The following is a 17607-nucleotide window of genomic DNA, read 5'->3' on the forward strand; positions in this document are numbered from 1 at the left end:
GAGACGTACACCCAGTGGCAGGCCATGAAAGACACATTCGAGTCCACAGGGGAATGGTGGGAATGGGTCAAACGATACAGAAAAGGGGGTGGTGATGGGTCAAAGGCAGGCTCCAGGATTTTTTCAAGAATGTGGGCAGGCAGGTTGAAAGGGGGAGAAAGAGGGAGTTCAGTAGACTACAGCAAGAGCTGCAAGAACTGCACGACCTCCAACTCCGGGGATGGGACGTCATGAGCCCCCTGGAAGAAGTCAAGAAAGAGCTGAGCGAGCACTTTCATGACGAATCCAGGAGGATCATTTTCCGTTCCAAAGTGGAGAACTTGGAGAAGGGGGAGAAATGCAACTCCTTCTTCTTTAAGAAAATCCACTCTGCGCACACCCCTCTGGTTCAACTGCGCAATAAGGAGGGAACCCTCTGTGACACAAGGGAGGACATTAGGAAGGTAGTGACAGATTTCTATGGGGACCTCTACTCAGAGAAGAGGTCAGAGGGAGACCAGGCAGAAAAGTTTCTGTCTGGTATCCCAAGAACTGTTTCCCCAACAGTGAGAGAAGCCCTAAATGCCCCCCTGACTTTGGACGAGCTGCACCTTGCAGTTAAATACTTCAAGTCAGGAAAGACACCGGGTAGTGACGGTCTCCCAGTTGAGTTCTATGCCTCAGTGTGGGACCTAGTGGGACCGGATCTCCTGCAGGTGTATGAGGAGATGGAGAGGGAGGGAATCATGCCCCACACCCTGAGGGAAGGAATGATTGCTCTCTTGTATAAACATAAGGGGGAGAGATGTGACCTAAAGAACTGGCGTCCCATCTCTCTCCTGAATGTAGACTACAAGATCCTTGCAAAGACACTAGTGAACAGACTGAAGGGTGCCATGGGAGAGTTAGTACACCCAGACCAAACCTGTGGGGTCCCGGGGCGCAGGGTCGCAGATAGCCTGGCACTGATAAGGGACACGTTCCAGTACATCACGGACCGCAAGATCCGGGCTGCCCTGGTCTGTCTAGATCAGGAGAAGGCATTCGATCGCGTCTCCCATGAGTTCATGAAGAGGGTACTGCACGGGTGTGGGCTGGGGGAGCGCTTCTGCGGTTACGTTAAAGTAATGTATAAAGACATCTTCAGTTCAGTCATTGTAAATGGTTGTAAAACAGACCCCTTTCCTATCAGGTCTGGGGTAAGACAAGGCTGCCCGCTCTCGCCACCTCTGTTTGTTCTGGTTATAGAACTTCTTGCCGAGTACATCAGGAAGAACCCAAACATCAGAGGGATCCAGACACCCGGCGACGCGAAGAAGGAGGTCAAGTGTTCGCTGTACATGGATGATGTCACCCTCTTCTGCGCAGATGGAGAATCAGTCAAATCCCTGCTGGAGGCGTGCACAGACTTCGGCAAGGCATCGGGGGCGAAAATCAACGTGGACAAGTCGCAGGCCAAACTCTTCGGGCGATGGGACATCTGCAACGAGCCTCTCCCCTTCCCCATCGAGGCAGGACTGATGAAGATCCTAGGCGTCTGATTTGGAGGACCAGGGGCGGCAGCGAAGAGCTGGAACGAACGCTTGGCCAAGGTGAAGCAGAAACTGGGTCTCTGGAGCCTGAGAAACCTGAGCATTGAAGGGAAGGCTCTGGTGCTCAGGAACGACGCCCTGCCCGTGCTGCAGTATGTGACACAGGCCTGGCCACTCCTGGCCAACGTAGCACGGGCCATCAACAGCATGGTATTCCATTTCGTCTGGCACTCAAAGATGGACAGGGTGAAACGGTCGGTCATGCACAAGGAACACCGCAAAGGGGGGGAGGCAGTCCCCGACATCCCAACGATCCTCAGGGCTTTCTTTGTGTGTGGCTGCGTCCGGATAACCCTGTTAAACATGAACAAGGACCACTCTGCCTACAAAGTCTTCCGCTTTTTCCTTCTCCCGGTGTGGAGATGGCTGGGATGGGATAAGTGGGAAAATGCAGTGACCTTCAACTGGGACCTCCCATGGTACTACAGGGAGGTGGAAAAGTTTGTGGGTGAAATTGGGCTGAACTGTGTCACTCCTTGCCTTTGGAAGCCCAAGACAATCCGCAAACTGATCAGGACCAGGGCCACCACCGAACCAGTGAGCGACCTGCCACCAGCAACGGCAACGCACGTGTGGGGAAATGTATCCTCCCCAAGTCTGACAAACAGACACAAGGACATAGCATGGATGACTGTGAAGGGGGGCCTGCCAGTGAGGTCCTTCATGCACAGCAGAGGCCTGTGCCCACACAGGAACTGCCCAAGGGGATGCCCCGCAGAGGAATCTGCACACCACCTCTTCTGGGCCTGCCCCTTTGCCCAGAGACTAAGGGCTGCCTTACGACAAGAACTGCTAGCCCTTATCCCCTACGAGAACATTACTGAACAGTCCATGATGTACGGGCTGTTTCCAGGGGGACACACAGAGGAAGCTATCCAGGGGTGCTGGAGGCTCCTCTGCTGTATTAAAGACATTCTCCTGTTCGCCAGGACCCGCCTAGTGACCAATGGAGAGGTGGTGAACCGAGAAGGGTGCCGCAGGATGGTGCTCAGCCTGCTTAGAGACTATGCAGCCATGGACAAGCAGAAAAGTGACGAAGGGGAAGAACTGTAACTAACCCCCCCCCTACCCCACTGGACTCTTTAAAGTGGCCCCATTAAAAACTGCAAGCGCTATCTGCAGGCGTTCCTGAACCCCAAACTGATGATTTGTAAATGTTTTAATGCATTGATTAAAAAGTTGAAGTGGACTGCCTTCCCTAAGGGGGAGGTACCACTTCCTTGAAAACTATGTATCGCAAACTTTTAAGCACTTAATAAAAGTCTTTGCCCCAAAAAAAAGAAGAAAAAAAAAACGGTCCTCGGAAGCTTGTTTCCGGTCCAGGGAAGGCATGGCTTGGCAGTTCGGGCTGGACTGTTCCCATGAGGCACAGGGTCAGACTGATTTGCAAATAGCCATGTCTGAACTGGGGTGGCAGAGTGGGCTAAAGAACGGTGATGGATCAAACCCAGATCTTTTGACTGGGTGTGAGTGTTTGATTGGTTCAGATGCTCCGTCCATCACCACCCCCTTTTGTACCGCTGATGTTATTAAAAGCACAGCGATTCCTTCAGGATTCTTTCAGTGAACACCTATTCGGTAGGTTTTAATTCATTTACCTACAGTTACTTTTCAGAATAAATTACTTTTTTGAGTCAGGTTTTTTTAAGCGCATTTCGTTTGCCCTTTGTAGCGCTTAAATGTGTTAAAAACGAAGTGGAAAATATTAGCTCTGCGGTGGATTTGCTTCTTTACTGCAGCGCCATGGGCTGCCACGTTTGTCAACGATAATAAGCGGGTTGGGATGCCCTGGTCATTCCCCTCTTGGATTTCCTGGTGCTGTTGACTTTCTTTCCTGGAAACTGTAGTGTTTCACTTCATTAGCTGGGAAGTGGACTTGTTCACGTTCTTACTGATTCTTGTTTACTTCTGCTTCGTGGTTATTTACCTTCCGTAAGAGTGAGAGGAAGGGTGGCTACTGTTTATGAAACCGAGAAGTGATGGGGTTACAATTTGTCACGAAGCGAGAAAGGTTACCTTATTACATCTGTATGCGGGGTTGGCTAAAGTTGGTGCACGCTACAGCTTCTCGCTGCATAGGAGACATAGAGCGCCACCTGCTGGGGGTGATGGGTAGACTCGCTGCCAGGCTGCCTCCTACGCAGTAACTAGGGCCCGGCTGCTGGAACTCCAGTCCCGGGAGGATGTAATCACACAGCGGGACAGAGAGGCGCGCGCGCAGGCTGGAACTGCAGCCGCACATGAATCATCCTGCTGGACACTAATCGCTATCTTTCACCCTAAAATGTGTCACATCAGCACCAATTATCAGTAAGAAGCTGGTAGGCGTTCTTGGATGCTATTCAAAGTGGTGGAAGGTCTTGTGTGCTGGCTGGATAGCCTAGGACCAAGAAATGTTCATTTTATGGCATAACTTTTGCCTTGTAGGACATATTACATAACCCTTAAATGACCTAACATTAAACTTACATGAAAAAAAGTTCACAAGAATAATATGTTTTTAATAATAGTTTAACATTCGCCATTTATGGCAGGTCACAAGAACAGCTGCCTCTTGGAGCCTGAGTGATCGGTGGTATGAGTACCTAATTGATGTCACCTTCTCCCTGTGCTGGCACTTGGAGTTTCAGTCTCTCCATGTTATCTATCGACCTACAAGCCCCAGCCTGCTGAGCTCTGTTGGATGGAAAAAGAGAACTGGTGGCGAGTGACCTTCATGACATGGGGCCACGTCATGGCCCTGATACCCACTGCACAGACCGTCAAATACCTACATCGGTGGAAGAAAGGCTATTGTACGCAGCAGGACTTGAACTGATTGAGCTATGCTCTCTGATCAGTACAAAATAATGTATAATAAAAAATACCCAAAGTTATATTTAACAATGTAATCAGAGGCATATATCTTGTTATTTATCTTTTATAATAGCGCTTTGACAGAGGTTTGCATTTTTGTGGTAGTATTAATTACACAGCTTTTAATATCACAAAAAATAATAGAACGTGTTTCATTGGAAAAAAGGAAGTACACAAAAATGAAAGAACTCGGCAGGAAACAAATCTGTTGCGTCAGATCACAGATTTGTGCAACAGGCTACTTCGTCCAGAGGGCTACCTCGCGGGAGCCACACAATTTATTTTGCTGCAACACAACTGTGAAATATCAGAGCTTCACACATTTTCCCATGTCAAGCATGAGTAAATCATCAGTCCTTTTTCTCTCTACATTTCGTGAGTCGTAACTCTACTTACCTCATAACATATGGGATGAAGAAGTACACCCTGCTGTCCATTATAAGGATATTGCAAGTCACTGAGGAGTTCCATGACCATTTAGAGGAACAAGGCTGAGTTTCTTTATAAGGTTATGGAACTCTGCGGTGACTTGCAATATGCTTATCATGTACAGCAGTGGGTACTTTATTTCTTATAATACATGATCACACCAGCACCTTTCCTACAAACTACTTAAATCATTTACATGTAGCTCTTTCATATGAAAGATTGAGCATGTTTGCAAACATGACGAATACAATAGAGTATTTGGGCAAAAAATCTCTAGTGCAAAATTAAGTACATCAAAAAAGCTGTTAAATATTTAATGCAAAAGTGTTACAATCAGTTCAACAGGAGTCCGTTTAAAAAAAAAAGGCATAGTAGAAACATTCAGAAAGATTCTGACTTTCCTATATTTACCCAAGGAGTGCATGAAATGAACATGCCATACATATCCACTGATTATTTGCCACTTTACAACTAGAAAAGCAAAGCAGAAGAAAGAGAGGGAGTTTTTAATTTTCATTCTTTAAACAGCTGCTTTAATTATGCTCCGTGACCTGACCTGCCTTCTACTAAGCTGCTGGCTCTGGCAGGCATTCTGATGTCAGAACTCAATTGTGATAAGTTATTAGTTGCGTTTTGATGTGATTTCTTTAAAATAGGTGACTGGGTGTATCACAAGTCGCCTATTTTACACGAGATTACGTACTTTCTGCTGTACATTACAGGTATTTTGCAAGTCACGAGTACCATAGAGGAATGAGGCAAAAGGCCGAATTCATTTATAAAGTTACGGAATTCTGAGGTAAAGTGAAATAATTTTATGTATGGCAGGGTGTACTTTCATCCCTTATAATGCATGGTCACTCCATCACCTTTAACACAAACCACTTAAATCCTTGCTGCATAGCTCTTTCATATAAAAGAAAGAGTATGATTGCAAACATCAAAAATAAAAATCGAATCTACTGCAAAATGGAAGGAATCGGTATTTACCGATTTGGTAAATACCGAATCGGTAATGCCCATTGATTTCTATGGGCACTGAAGCCCATAGGAATCAATGGGCATTACCGAATCGGTATTTACCAAATCGGTAAATACCGAATTTTGCAAGGGTGCAGGGGGTGTCACTTTGACCCCCTCTGGTACCCCAATTACAGGCATGTGTACCATGTGGCTAACATACATGCCCTAAGGGCATGTCTGTGTGTCACATGGCACAGGTGTGCATGCACAGATGTGCATGCACACCTGGATTCGGTATTTTACCACCCAATTGGATTGGGTGGTAAAATACCGACTCCTAAAGGCCTGTGGCACTGTTTGCAGTGCCACCTACATGTGAGATTTACCGAATCGGTAAAATTACCGATTCGGTATTTTACAGGATCGGTAAATTTACCGATTCGGTAAATTTACCAATTCTGTAAAAAAGGTCCCATACATCTCAATGACCCATTTACCGGTCGGTAACGGGCGAATTCGGCCGTTACCGACCGGTAATGGCCACCTACATCGGGCCCTTAGTATTACTTTGTCTTTTGCATTATTGTATTACTTCCACCTAATAAAATTATTTTGAACTTAAATGGTGTAAAACTTCCACCGCAGTGGGTCATCCACATCCGCGCTGTGTTGTAGTTCAGGTGTCTGTACTAGCAGGAACAAACATGACTTCTCCCAGTTAATTCAAAGACCGGATATTCGTCCAAACTTGTCCAAAACCTGCATGACTTCAGGCAGTAAAGTGGGGTCCACCCTCAATATATTTAAGTGTCATCTGCATACATAGACACCACTTGTGGCTGTCCAGGAACAAATACCCCAGTGATGGTACATGTTCGCAATAAGCATGCCAAGGGCTCTACGGCTCAGACAAACTGTAAAGGAGAGGGGGAAGCCTTGTCTGGTGTCTCTCTCTATGCCAATACTGTCCGAAATAATCTTGCCAGTATGGACTCTAGCTAAGGGACACATACATAATCTTAATATGCCTATGGAACTTCGGTTCCATACCCAATTTGGTCAATACAGTCTGTAAATAAAACCACTGTAGGGTAGCAAATGCCTTTTCAATATCCAGGGAGGCCAACCAATACTGAGTGTTGTTAGTCCTGCATGCCCAAATTATAATCAAGAGCAAAAGGCATAGATTGAGAAATGTATTCCTGCCTGGAATAAAACCATTTTGATCCGGATGCACTATGGTCTGTACCAGTGGCGCCAGTCTATTGGCGAGCACCTTTCCTACGATTTTGTAATTGAGGTTGTACATTTATGGACAGAATTTTGGTGATAAGCTGCCAAGATAAGAATGATTTGACACTTCCTCCAAACAATAGCACCAATCTTACCATTAAAAATGACATCCTTTATTTTTGGCAAAAAATCCTTATTTTGGTTTTCTTAATGTTTATAGTGAAAAATATCTATGTAGGACAATTGGTCGTTGTTTAACAATCTTTACAACCCAATCGTGGTCTGATCTATAACAATTAAATCATCAGCATACAAGAAGGCCAATAACCTTTATTTAACTTACGAAATCCACTGCCAATACCCATATTGCTCAATTCAGCCTATAGTTTATTTCTACTAAATATTTTGTTGATTGCTATTGAATACTTAATCATGCAACAATGCACATTGGCGGGGGAGGAGCCTAGCTCGCGGACGTAATGGCCGCCTTTTAGCTCGGCTCCGTCGACCCTCCGGCTAACTCCGACTATCCTGTCATATATCCTGCACTGCGACGCTACTTCCATACAGAATTCGAACTTTGAACACCCACTCTTACTCACCGTCTGATCCGGAGGTCCCTGGGTGCTGTGGATCCGCACCTGTGCCCTCGGTGAGATTGGGGCATCCGGGCGCTCGAGACCGGGACCTCGCCTGCGGGACCCGACCGGCGGAGAAGAGATTCCTGCGGGACCCGACCGGCGGAGAAGAAATTGCCGGCCCCGGCCACTAAAGTGAGCCACTGGTGGGAACCGTTGTGCGTGTGCCCCGGAGATCCTGAACCGGCCCGATGACTGGGCCGTGCGGCTGGAGGGGGACGAGCTGTGTTGGGGGCTGACTGTGTGAAGGGGTCCCTTCGCCTTTGTCCTGTCAGGCGGTCCTGGACCCCGCGCCTGGCTCTTGCCTGTGGGGACTGCCGCTGTTCGGAGAGGATCCCCCCCCATCGGGCGCTCTCCCATCCTGTGCCGGTGAGGCCGTTGTTGGGAGCCTCCGGTGGTCTGTAAAGTCCTACATTTGGGAACTGTTTGGGGGCCCACGGTGGAGTGTGGGGCGGCGAAACTCACAAGATGGCTGCCGACAACGTGGGGGGTACTCCGCTCTGCACCGATGCTCCTTGCCGGCCGGATTGTGCAGAGGCCTGGGTGTGTACTCGAGCGCCCACGCCCGGAGATGTCCTGGACGCCTTGATGTCATTGTACGCTGTCTTGGCCCCCGGTGCCTCTGCTGACCCAGTGCGGCTCGCCGCCATTTTGGGCCGCCGCTCTTTCATGCACCCCTGTCGTCCTGATGCCGCCATTGCTTCACCCCCTTCGGCTGCGCCAGGAGTTGCTGTTGTTGTTCTTCGGCCGCTTGATGGGCCGGTGACTTTTGACCCTCTGCTTCCTCGTCGCCTGGATTTCGAGGACTTCCACACGCCGCGGAGATCTGCTCCTTCCCGGGTACCTGGGACTCATGGTGGGCCGCTGTTTGCTCCCGCTTCGTTGGATTCGAGCTTTTGTTCTGGAGGGATACCTTTGTACTGTCGAACTGCGCACCTGGACTCCGGCTTGCCTTTGCTTGCCTTGTCGTTACTGCTACAATTGACTTGCTTAATTGACTTTTTGTATTCCCTCCGTACGAAAGCTCTACCTGATTTATATCATTGCCGTGACTCTGGACTACGTTATGATTATTTTTTGCTGGGTGGTCCGCTCCACATTATCCTTTATTGGGTTGGTTTCGTGATCAGGAAGGGTTGGGGGTGAGTTACACGACATGATAGTTTGCTGGTCTACCTGCCCGTTGCATTGATGTTTGTATTCTCGACACGGTGAAACGTTACGATCTTTCCCTCCTCCCCCTCCCTGTGGTTCTTGCTGTATGTGAAGGTGTAGTACTGATTTGATACTTATTCATTTGTTGGTCGGGGGAGGGTCGTGGCCGAATGTGTTTGATTATATCCTCTGGCTCCTCCCTCACAATTTATTTTTGTTTTGTATTTCCTCTCCTTCTCTTTTTGTCTTCTTCCTCTACTTTTCTTTCACTATATTTCGGGTTTCGGATTAGGGCGACAGGCACGCTGTTTGGAGGGTAGGCCGTAGCCTTCTGCAGGGGTGCGGGGTGGGACGGGTGGGTGGGGTCTTTCAGATGTTTTCTTTTGGTTCTATGGCCCTTTTCTATCCCTTTATAGCGGTGCCGCTTCTGTCCTCGCTTCTCAGGCTTGGGTGGGTTGGGGTCTATTGCTTTGCCACTCTTCTCGGTTTCGATGCTTCGTTGCGACTGCCATACCCTTCTTTTCGCCAGCTACCACTTTCTTCTGTACTATTAGCCGCGGGTTGCTTGGCCCGGGGTGGCGCCATCTCGCACGATTGTGTTTCTCCTTTTATTTTTATTTTATTTTGTTCTTCTCCCTTCCTTTCCCCCCCTTTTTTTTTTGTCCCCTTTTTTGGTTTCCTCCCCCTAGTTTCCTTCCTATTTTCCCCCCCCTTCCCTTCTCTCCCCCCCCCTTCCCCCCCCCCCCCCCCTTCCCCCTTTTTCCCAGGCTCGTATTGTGAGAAGTGGACTTGACTCGTACATTTTTCCGTTCCCCTTGCCTCCGTTAGCGTGTTATTGGGTGGGGGTCATTAGATCTTGGTAGCACTTGTATGCTTCTCCACTACATTTTGCGTCTGTTTTGTGCTATGGTCGTAACATGCCCTTACATCCTCCTCCCCCCCACCCCCCCCCCCTCCTCCTCTCGTTCTGGCATGGGTATAATCCTGTTTCTGGGTTTTTCCGTATTTGTGAGTCAGCCATGAGCCTTGTCCCCTTATTATAAAATAGACCTCATTGATCCTGATGTTGGGCCGTTATTGCTGCTTATCCCATTTCTAGCATTGTTCGATTATGTTTGCTTGCCTGCCACCTGGCCTTGTGTCGCCTCTTTTGCCTCTTGATTGTCTTTGATTTGTGGCCGGCCGGACTGGTTGTAGGCCCGTACATGTTTATCCTAATGATGCAAATAAAGGTCTTCAAAAAAAAAAAACAAAAAAAAAAAAAAAACAATGCACATTGGCTTTCTTTCAAATCCAATTTTTCATTAATGTTGTTTGGAAAAAGAAAGAAATCTATATTGGCATTTGAACAAAGAACAGCAAACAATTTGGGTGTGTACCCGTACATAAACAACTGTGTTGAAGTCATGGGACCATATGCGCCATCTTTCTCGATTCTGATGTGCTCAACAGAGTGTAAATGTATATATAAAAAAAGGGGGGGGACTAGGAGCATTGAGGTCCAGCATACAGGCTCCTCGCTATATCAGGATTGGGCACGGCAGCGCAGGCCCGGCGAGAAGCTTGACGAATGATGAAGCATGACACCTTCACAGGTGTGTGAGAGCACTTGCTCCTATTGGAGCATTTTTCACCTCTGAAACAACCCTACCTTAACACGCCTATCTCACTGCTGCACTATAGGAACTGCATACTCTTTTTGATACTACTGTAAAGGTATACAACCAATAAGCAGTGAGTAAATATGGGATTCTCTCAGACTTGTTTGGAATACATGCAAGGTGGGTTGCAGGTAGGTATTTCCATGCCACATGGTAAACTTCATGGGGATATGGGCCCTTTAGTACAGTACCAGGACTACAAGGGGGCCCACGAGGACTTACAGTCTTCTTGTGTGCTCCACTGGTTCCCTTCTCAAAGTGGTCTCTAGTCATCCTCGGCCCCAATTTCATCACTTAAACATCCTACACGGTTACAACCAGGCCCCTCCCACTATGCAGTTGGGCCAGTGTAATGGTGTCCATTTCTGCTCTGCCCCATTTCAAAAGCCCTCTCAGCCAGCACCTCGTGTCAGGCTCCATACAGGTCTTCCTGCAACATTGCTATTTGTCGTTTGAAGAATACTAGTGCTAGGTCAATGAACATTTGAATACTTGTGTCCCCCTTGTTTGTACACCCAGCAAGAAGAACGCAAGAGTCAGTGGTATCCTACAGTTCACTACTCCTGATATAGTCTCTGTCGCCTCTGTTCAAGCATGCTGCAGGATTCGGCAATCCCTCACCATATGTATGAAGTCTGATGTGTGACATTAAGGAGATTCTGAGGATGCCCTTGGAAATATGCGTTGAATACATTTTGCATCAGGTAGGTCAGATGCAGGTAATTCAATTATAGGGAAAAATTACTTTGGGGAATACCTTGTAATAGTAAAAGATTTTGCAGAGTAAAACATGAGGGTAATGGTATGCGGAGTAATGCATGCAGGGTAAAGGATGTTTCCCGATTTGTAGAGGCCGTGATGTATGCTGCTCAGAGCACCCGTCCCCATCGCGTGGATATGGCATGTTGTATAGTGTTATATGTTAGAAACTGGCCCAATGGTATCCCATAATTCACTCTTATTTCTTAGAAAGTCTGCATGAGGCTGATAGAGTCACCTCATTTGGACGAAATATATATTAATATAGTAGGATAAATGTGTCAAAATGTGCAAAAGTTAACGTTAAACTGACACATATTTGAAATGTGCTAACTCGCAGTAGGCAATCATTGATTTTCATGTAGGCCAATGTAAGGTCATTAAAAAAGGTTTTTCCTAGCTAGAAGGGAACTACTCGATATTGCTGGAAATGTGCACAACGTGATTTAGAAGACTGACCCTAGAACGACATGCTTATAGATGTTGTCATAACTACAGAATCTTTCGATTTATCAAAATGAATTACTTTTTTAAGCAACATTTTTATTCTTGAATGTCATGAACTTCCTACTTTCTGATGTTACCTACAGGGGTGGGCGGTATATGCGTAGTCACGCTACGCAAAGCTCTGCAAAATGGAAAAAATCTCTGCGAGCACGCAAAAGTTCTGCAAACACGCGGAATAGCTTGTTCCGCCCGTTCGCGATGCTTTTTTCCTGTTCGCGAACGCTGTTGGCGTGCTCGGGGAGAAATATCTCACAAACACGCATTTTGAAAGCGCGAACAAGCAAAAAATTCTGCGAAGTCACAGATTTTTGGGCAATTCCGCGTTCTCCGCGGACACGAAATTACCCAAATTCCGCTAGCGGAACAGAATTTACCGCCGAGGCCTAGTTACATACAAAGCTTGAATAGAATAATTTGTGCATTTAAACAGTAATTATTGATTCATGGTGTAAAAGAATGCATTAGCTAACAGTCATTTGCCTTTTAATTAGTAGTTCATTATTCTCTCAGTAAAACAAATTTATATGTGAAAGGTCGATCTAGGTTAAAAGCCTAAGGAAACAAGGCTTGATGTTTCCAGAATCTCATCGGGCAAGACTGTCTGATGCTAACCATAAGATAAAAAGTTGAATCTGCATATATTTCCGTTGGAACGGAAGAACAGAACCTGCTTACAGAAGAACTCTGTCCCCTGATTGGTTTGTGGCGGAAGAGGCCTGATATAATGTTTTCAATATGTTTTGTTGACCTTATATTAGTGCGTGTTCCTGGATAGATGTCACACTTTTCATTGGTGGATTGCCCCAGACCTAGACCTTTGACAGTCATGGCAATTGCTGCTACTGTTTTCCTTTCTGCCTTACTTTGCTATTTTGAATTGACAATTTGCTACTGCTACTGTATGCTGACCTGTATGGATTTATTGAGACTCGACTGAGTCTCAGTCTCATGAACTATCCTTTATGGGAAGTTCTGATACTCAGATATGGCTCAGATGCTTCATGCTCCTTTGATTTCACTCTCTTCCATCAAATTGAACTCTTCAAGGGTTCTTAAAATCTAAAGCTCTGATCTTGATTTATAGAACAGGGAACGTATTTCTTTATGAAACACGCTCAATGACATTGTATAATAAGAATGCTTGTTCTAACCATTCTTTTTTTTAAATATTTCTGTAAACTTATTTAATTGATGTACTAACTAAATAAACTTTGCTAATCTCTTAATGAGAAATCGTGAAACGACAATACAACTTGCATCATTGACTGAACTTAAACTGTTAATGTAATTAAGTTTGAAATGTCTAACTTGCTCCTTGACTCCTAATACAACTCCCCAAGGTCCATCACTGAGAAGAAGAAGAAGAATGTGGCGCGAAAAACAGGGCTTAACCCTGATAGTCTATAAATAGCAGAGACATTTGGGCTCATTCCAAGCTATCAGCTTTCTGGTAGCAGAGTAATGATTAGTGTTTGGAGCAAGGCGATATAAATAATTCCCAAGTTAGAATAAAATAAAAAAATAAAATATGAGAATCCTGAGAGGAGCTGACAAGGTGTGGTTTTCAAAGGCGGTTGCTATTTTGGAGGTGTGACTATTAATAGAGTGATGTGACGTCCATTGTAACTCTAATTGTGTTTTCGTTGTGATACTGGATTGAGAGTACATGGTTTGATCAAACAGATATTTATTGATTTATGTTTTATGTGAAGAAATTGAAGAATTCAGATTCAGTGTGGTTTAAGACCCTAGGCTAATAAAAGATTGAAAAAAGTGTAGAAGACACTTGAATAGTTTCTTGTTTGCAGAGATTTTGAGTGTGAGGTACCATTACCTACACAATTGAGATATAAATACGTGGTTGTCTAATATTGATTGATGTTGGCACAACCTAAAAGTGCAAATAGGGGAAGCTGCTTTGGTTAGTGTGATTTCACACTGGTTGAGATCTCACTTGCGAATGAGGATTTTCTATTTGGATGCTAAAAGTCAGAATATGTAAAGCCCTTAAAATTCTGATTGTTGAATTTCTACTTTCCTTTAGAAAAGCAAATCAGAATCAATACATGTTTATTTTGCTAAAAGGAAATTGTGGTTTGTGTTAGTATGAGAGAAATTGTAAAGGAGGGTGAACTGCTGAGGGAACAAGATCACGTGTCATAGTGATCCTCACTGGGATTGGTTGGTTGGTAAGTTTTCATGCTGGGATTGGTTGGTGACATCAAGGTGTAGCACTGTGATAGGTCAGTGGTTTGTGAATGTCACATTGGGATTTGAGAACAGGAGTTTGATAAATAACAAGCTATGGTGGAAAGGGGAAAAATCCTCAGTGGTAATACCCATGATTGTATCAAAAGCCCTGGCAGATATTAATTGCATCCTGATGAAAGGAAGTACGCCTGTTGTCATTATGAATAACTTTATAAATATCAGTAAAATTATCGATTCTATATTTACGGGCCGTAGTATGGGTAATACTACACACAAAAAGGGTTGGTTCGATCATACTTGTTCAGCCCTGCTTACTCAACTCAGGCAGGCGTTAACTTTTAAGCCAAGGGACCAGAACCAAGTTACGCTTCTGAGACGTGATTATAAATTGTCACTCTCGAGAAGGAAGAGGGACTTGAGACAGGAAGCATGGGATAGTTTAACCCGTGCTGCGGATACATCTGATAGCTCCCTGTTTTGGTCCACGGTCAATTCGCCCTTTCTCCAGGATGAGAAAGCCCCCCATCTTGCATCCAATGTAAGTAGTGAGACTTGGGTCACCCACTTTTCGGCAATTTTTTATGATGGAGGTCCCAAAGAGGGAGAGCACAGGTGCTGGCCTGCAGCCCCATTGGATATTACCCTCAATGAGGTCGAAAGTAGTATAAAGGCCAGTAAAGGGGGTAAAGTACAAGGGCCTGACCGAGTCCCCATTGACGTGTATAGGGACGTCCCACTGCTGTGGGGACCTATTCTCACTCTGGTCCTAAACGCAGCGGTGACGGACCGGATGCCGCCAACTTGGGGAGACTCTATCATTGTCCCTATCTATAAAAAGGGGGATAAGTCTGCATCAAGCAACTATCGTCCAATTAGTCTGCTCGACTCATCGGTAAAAGTCATGAGTAGAGTGCTATTGTATAGGTTGGAAGCTTGGGCAGAGGAGAAGGGGGTTATTGCGAGCTCCCAATATGGTTTCAGAAGGGGTAGAGGGACGCTAGATCAATGCCTAAATTTAGAACTTTTAATCGGTAAATATACAAGGGCGAAGTCGGGTAACTTGTACCTCTGCTTTGCAGACTTGAGTAGCGCATTTAACCTGGTTGACCACGCTATTTTGTGGTCTGTCCTGTTAGAATTAGGGGCCCCGGAGCCGATAATCTTCTTCTTGGCTAGACTATATGATAAGCTGCAAGCCTGTGTGCGTTATGGGGTAAACGGAGAGTGCACTCCCAATTTTAATGTAAAGCGCGGGATTAGGCAGGGATGTGTTCTCGCCCCTTTTTTGTTTACTCTTTTTGATAATGCTGTAGATATCATTTTAAAACAAGTGGAGGCGGATGTCCCACAGGTCAACGGATTAGGTGTGCCAGTCCTGCTTTACGCGGATGACGCTGTCCTATTATCACGAACTCCAGTGGGCCTTCAACGCCTAATGGACAGGTTCTCTGCTTTTATCAGGGAAAGAAAGTTAGTGATTAACAAGAGTAAGACGCATACGATGACCTGTGGTGCCAAAAATAGTAAAAAGCATGCCTTTTTTATCGATGGGGTTAAAGTGCAGCAAGTCGAAACTTTTTGCTATCTGGGTGTGACTTTTACGAGTAGTGGGAGCTGGACCCAAGAACTATTAAGTGTGAGGGCTAAAATGGCAAGGAGTGCAAACGGTATATTTAAATTTGCTTCTAAGATTGGCGAGAGGCGGATCAGGGACATGATGATGATCTATAAGGCTAGAACTGTTTCAATTGCGCTATATGGGGCTAGTATGTGGGGTTACACTAATATAGATCTTGTGCAAAGGGAAGAAAATGTATTCCTTAAGAAGCTTCTATGCCTACCCACCTCTGCCCCAACTGATTTGATTCACAGGGAATTGGGGGCCGCTTATCTAGGTGACCTTATTTCACTGAGGCCACTAATGATATGGCGCGCAATCTAGAGGAAGGAAGAGACAGCCTTTAATCAAAATGTAATCAAGGATTGTCTCGATCTTGATAAATTTAACAAGATACCCTGGCTCAAGTATGTAGTAGACAGTTTCCGTGATATTTTTGGACTTGACATTTTGTCGGAACCTGGTTCGGCTGGAGATATTCCTAAACAGGAGATGAAAAATATTTGTATACAATATAAAGCCCAGAAACGTCTAGCAGCTAACTGTCGACTTAATACAGTATGTCTTTATAATAAATACATAGAAGGGGATGGGCTTCAGTTGTATCTGACTACGGTCACTAGACCTAGTCATAGGTTTGTCTTAACCAGGCTTAGATTTGGAACAGCCCATGTCTTGGTGGCCTTTCCCCAATTCAAGAAACATCCTGTTGGGCCATGTCCATGCGATGGGCATTCCAAGCAGAGTACCTTGCACTTTATGTTAATTTGTACTCTCTTTTTGAATGTTAGGGTGGTTTATCTGAAACCTATGTTTGTAAAGTATGGTATCAGTGGTGTGGAGGACGCCATGAAGCTGATTTATAATGTGGACTCACCTGACAAATGTTTTTATATTGCATCCTTTTTATGTAAATCTATACAGCACAGAAAAAGTATGGTTTTTTAAAGTTATTTATTCAATTAACCTGTAACTGTATTGTATTTTATAATGCATTTTGCTTGTGTGCTTTTATGGACATTGTTTACATGTGCCGAATAAAGCTTCATGAAATGAAATGAACAACTGAAACAGGATTTGATGGAGAAAATTTATGTTTTACGGGACAGAATCATAACACTGAACTGTGAATTGTCGTTTTTACAAATCTTGTGGAAACATGAAATAGTATAAAGTGCTTATGAGTTTTTTGAGAGGAGATGTTACAGTTCCAATATGGAAAGGTGAAGAGGCATCTCCTGAGCGTACTTCTGTACATTTTATGTTAACTGAGGTGGGATTAGACACCTGTTTATGGCTTTGTCAATAGTGTAAGATTACTGAGTAAGAGAGCCCATTGAGGCTTCCAAAATATGGGAGTTTTGAAATAAGAATTATTGATAAATTAAGAGAAAAATTATGGGAAATAAAACCACCACCTAGACCTGTAAAATTTGAAGCTTTAAGCGTGTGGGAAAAAGCAGCAAGAGACAAAGAGAGAGAGATATACCAGAAAAGGAGAAAGAGTGCAACGTGTAACTATGCAGATGCTTGATGGGATGAGGAACAGCGTAGATGGAGGACAGCTATAGTTGAGGGTACTAGGTTATATCCAGCAATTTCTACTGAAGTCCCGGAGAAGAGGAAGCAGAAAAATACCAAGGAAAAAGATAAAGAGGAAGAAAGTGAGACAGATAGCGATTCAGGAGATGCTATATTAGAAGAAATGTTAGCTGCTTGACCTCCACCTTATGCATCCATAGCTGACAGTTCTGGAAGTAGCGCCATAGTAAGCAGTACAGTAGTGACTGCTCCAATAGAAATGAGAGTGGTACAAATTGAGAGACCCACTCCAATTGTTGCAGATTGCCCTACCACAAATTGCTCAGAGACAGATTGTTCCACCACCTGTCACAAATCTATATTATACCTGTACTAATGCAAGCACCACATGTAGTAACTGTACAGACAGTGCCTAGACCAGTTGCAAATACTCCAGTGAATATTAATTTGACTACAGAGACACA

The 17607-nt window shown here is 45.0% G+C and overlaps 1 pseudogene; it reads left to right on the forward strand.

The window, feature by feature from the left end:
• The first annotated feature begins 1319 nt into the window (after positions 1-1319).
• On the forward strand, positions 1320-2624 carry LOC144767088 (uncharacterized; annotated as a pseudogene).
• Positions 2625-17607: the final 14983 nt, after the last annotated feature.

This window comes from Lissotriton helveticus, chromosome 7 (assembly GCF_964261635.1).
Source record: "Lissotriton helveticus chromosome 7, aLisHel1.1, whole genome shotgun sequence".
Taxonomy (NCBI): Eukaryota; Metazoa; Chordata; class Amphibia; order Caudata; family Salamandridae; genus Lissotriton; species Lissotriton helveticus.